Genomic DNA, 4233 nt, shown 5'->3' on the forward strand with positions numbered 1-4233 from the left:
ACAAGAAGAGAGTGGAGGTATCATCGGTGTGAGGTATCCATAGAATCGAAGAGAGGGATGATGTGTGTGTGTGGGCGCGCGATCGATAAAGAGTGTCATTGATTTTGTGTGTGCCCACATCAAATATATGGGGTGGCTGGCCTACTGGAACATGAGAGGGGACAGGTGAATTTTATCTCTGTGTCTTGGATACCTACCTACAACGCTCGACTATCGGTGTGGGGGGGGGGGCAGAGACCTAACTATAGAGGTACAATTGCTGGTACATGTGTGGATGAGGAGAGAGACCTACCTTATGCATTGAGGGAGATTGATCGGCATCCATGCATATGTATAGGAGAGGAATAAAGGTTGGGAGAGAGACAGAGCTAGATTGTCGGAAGGGTTGGTGGTGGAGTTGCTTCTCCAAATGGTGGGAGAGGCTTGCTAGACAAACGGAGGGCACGCCTGAAATATCAATAAGAGATGGGATGCCTGCCTATATGTGCACGTGCATGTGAGAGACGACTTAGGAGGCATGCACGAATGATGAGGGGACGACATGGTTGTGGTAAGCAAACGTAACTACATAGGAAGATCAATCGTCCTTGGTCAGAGAAAGGAGAGACATAACTTGTGAGGTATGTCGATTGATGCATGGGGAAAATAGTTAAAGTCGACCTAGGTATATGTAGGGAGATCGATCAATATGTGTTAGAAGCAAATTAGGCCCAGAGAGAAGTACAGAGAGAGGAATGCAGCTAGGAGGTGGTGCGAGGGGCATACTATATCGAGGGGGAGGATTGTGCGAGTACGATATCGATGAAAAGCAGGGCAGGAGTGAGAGATGGACGGTGAGAAGAGAAGAGGGAAAGCTTGTGTTTGTAGTAGCACACCTGGCTAGAGAGGCATATCGATCGGTGTGTGCCGGGAAGAAGGAGCTGGGGGCCTACAAACACCATCGGTGAACGACCTAACGTGAAAGGACGAATTTGTGCCATGGAGCTAGAGAATGCTGAGGGAGGCTGAGAGGGAGGCGGGCGTCTGCATGCACAAGAGAAAATTAGAGCTAGCTACAAAGATAAGTGGATTATGTGGGTGTAAAAGACGAAAAGAGATCATAATTCATTGTAAAAAGTGAATTTAGATATTTGAAGAATTTATCATAGTGTTTTAAACTGACGCATGCGTGAATATATATAACGGTGATACGCATGGTGTGGTTATGAACATGTTATACCACATATAATATACTAACAGAGTTGGTGATGATGATTTTGGTGATGATGTTGTGCCTGCCATCCTACAATATAGGCTGTCCGATTTATATCTGTCGGTTAGGAAGGAAACTATGGCAATTTTTAGAAAAGATACCCAAACCCCTCTCCACATTTGCAAATAAGGCCTTCCCTCGTTCATCCTTTTCTTCCACAAGATAAACTACTCATACAAATGCATCTTGATGTTCTGTGCAACGCATGGGCATCTTGCTAGTACAACATATAATATATAGAACATTCATTATAATTTGGGATAATGTGTGGCTTTTGCAGCTCAGGGCTAAATATTTGTCATAATGTAGGGGGTGGGGAACTATACCTTGTGTGATAAACATGGTGTATGAAAGTGCAACTATCCCTGGGTGGTTTTGGTAATGATTAACAACATATAGCTCATTGAACTTATGCCATTACAAGATAGATATTTTTGGGAAGTTCAATTATCGGCATGGCATGGATAGGGATTGTGGACCCCTCAAAATGCTAAGGACAAAAGATTGGCTCAAGCTTTAAAATCCAAGACTCAACATTTTCCATTTTAGTGATCCAAGATCACATTGAGTCTATAGGAAAGCCAATACAATTAAAAGGGGATGAGGTGTTGCTTCCTCATATTGCTTAGTGATATGCTCCAAAATCCCTCAACCACTTTCTCATATCCACATATGTCCCAAACCAAAAGTCAAACTCGGCCCCACCAATTTGATCCATCTGGCACCACCGAGTCATTTGACATAGCCACTGCCAGAAACCCTAGTCTTTTTGGTCTCACCGATAGGGATCTCGTTCTCACCGAGATGGGGTTGCAAACTTTCTGTTTCCCTTCGTAAGTTTCGGTCAAACCGAGATGAGCAATCGGTCCTACCGAGTCTGCAATGCAAACTCCATGTTTCCCTTTTGTAATGCTTCGGTCCCACTGAGGGAGTCCTGGATTAGGGGGGTCTTCGGACAGCCGGACTATATGCTTATGCCGGACTGTTGGATTATGAAGATACAAGATTGAAGACTTCGTCCCATGTCCGGGTGGGACTCTCCTTTGCGTGGAAGGCAAGCTTGGCAATTCGGATATGTAGATTCCCTCCTCTGTAACCGGCTCTGTGTAACCCTAGCCCCCTCAAGTGTCAATATAAACCGGAGGGTTTAATCCGTAGGAGGACAACAATCATAATCATAGGCTAGCTTCTAGGGTTAGCCTCTACGATGTCGTGGTAGATCAACTCTTGTAATACTCATATCATCAAGATCACTCAAGCAGGAAGTAGGGTATTACCTCCATAGAGAGGGCCCAAACCTGGGTAAACATCACGTCCCCCGCCTCTTGTTACCATTAGCCTCAGAAGCACAGTTCGGGACCCCCTACCCGAGATCCACCGGCTTTGACACCAACATTGGTGGTTTCATTGAGAGTTCCACTATGTCGTCACCATAAGGCTTGATGACTCCTTCAATCATCTACAATGACGCGGTCCAGGGTGAGATTTTCCTCCCCGGACAGATCTTCGTATTCGGCAGCTTCGCACTGCGGGCCAACTCGGTTGGCCATCTGGAGCAGATCGATAGCTACGCCCCTGGCCATCAGGTCAGGTTTGTAAGCCTGAACTACACTGTCGACATCCGCGGAGACTTGATCTTCGACGGATTCGAGCCCATGACAGGTACACCCCATGGCCACTAAGAGCACGACCTAGATCTGCCATCGGACAGTGTTCGAGAGATCTCACCTGCAGCTTCCCTGGCTTTAGATCCAGTGCAGATCATGCCATCCAAGGACGGGGGATGGACCCCACCACGGAAGCCGCACACTACGGCGATAGAGCCTGTCGGATATCGGGTTCCGGCAAAACCCTTAAGGTTCGAACTATGGGGTGCGCACGATGATCTTCTCCCTACCGATCCACTCCCCAAAACCTCGGCGCGAATTTCACTTACACGATGAACAGCTCAAGGGACACAAGGTTTATACTAGTTCGGGCCACCGTCGTGGTGTAATACCCTACTCTAGTGTGTGGTGGTGGATTGCCTCTGGGGCTGATGATGAACAGTACAGAGGAATAACAACCTCGCGAGGAGTGTTCTTGGGGTGGTGTGCTTGGAGAGGAATGGCTCTGTCTCTGTCGGCTCTAGGTGAGATCTAGATGCCTTCTACTATGGTGGCTATCTCTATATATGGAGGCCCTGGTCCTCTTCCCAAATATTGAGCGGGAAGGGAGCCAACAACGGCCATTTTGATGTGGGACAGCTAGTACAAGTTATCCTGACTAAAGTTGGTCTTCGACTGCCAAAGACACTGGCGATGACGCCGTCTTGGGCTCCACGGTGACCTCCGTCCTGCCGTCCTGCAGGTCTTGGTCTCGTTGCACTGATATGGTAACCTTTGCTTGATGCCTCGGTACTCCGCGCCTGCGCTTGCTCCCTTTGCACCAAAGAGGAAACGAGGAAACTGCACCGCCTGGCGCCCGCCTGGTATCGATCGTCATGGCTTGCGTCACAAGCACCTCACGAGGTACTCCTTGCCTTGATCTCTCCGCCTCCTTGCGAGCCTCCCTGGTGAGGCCGCCCCTGAGGAAGCCTTGCGTCGTCCGCCCCGCGAGGCTTGGCCCCTCGCGAGGGTCTTGAACTTGGGTTGATGAAGACTGGCCATACCGGGCCACTGCTTGAGCCACGCCACAGGCCACCGGCAGGCAAGTCTGGGGACCCATGTTCCCAAAACACCGACAGTAGCCCTCGGGCCCAAGGCACGCTCGGACTTGGCTTAGCAGCGAAGCGAAAGGGCAAGTGCGGAGCGCCGCGGGCCCCAACAGCCTGCGGCCTTGGTCGCCGCGTGGCAGTTGATTGGACGTGGGCGTCTCTGCTCCCCCACGCTACCCTGGCAACTACCTGATTTGACGAGTCCTTGCTGCATGCAAAAAGAGTCATGATTACATGCAATCGTGGAGGTCGACGGTTGGCCTCTTCTGGGCTATAAATGCGGAGG

This window comes from Triticum dicoccoides, chromosome 4B (genome assembly GCF_002162155.2).
Source record: "Triticum dicoccoides isolate Atlit2015 ecotype Zavitan chromosome 4B, WEW_v2.0, whole genome shotgun sequence".
NCBI classification, from domain to species: Eukaryota; Viridiplantae; Streptophyta; class Magnoliopsida; order Poales; family Poaceae; genus Triticum; species Triticum dicoccoides.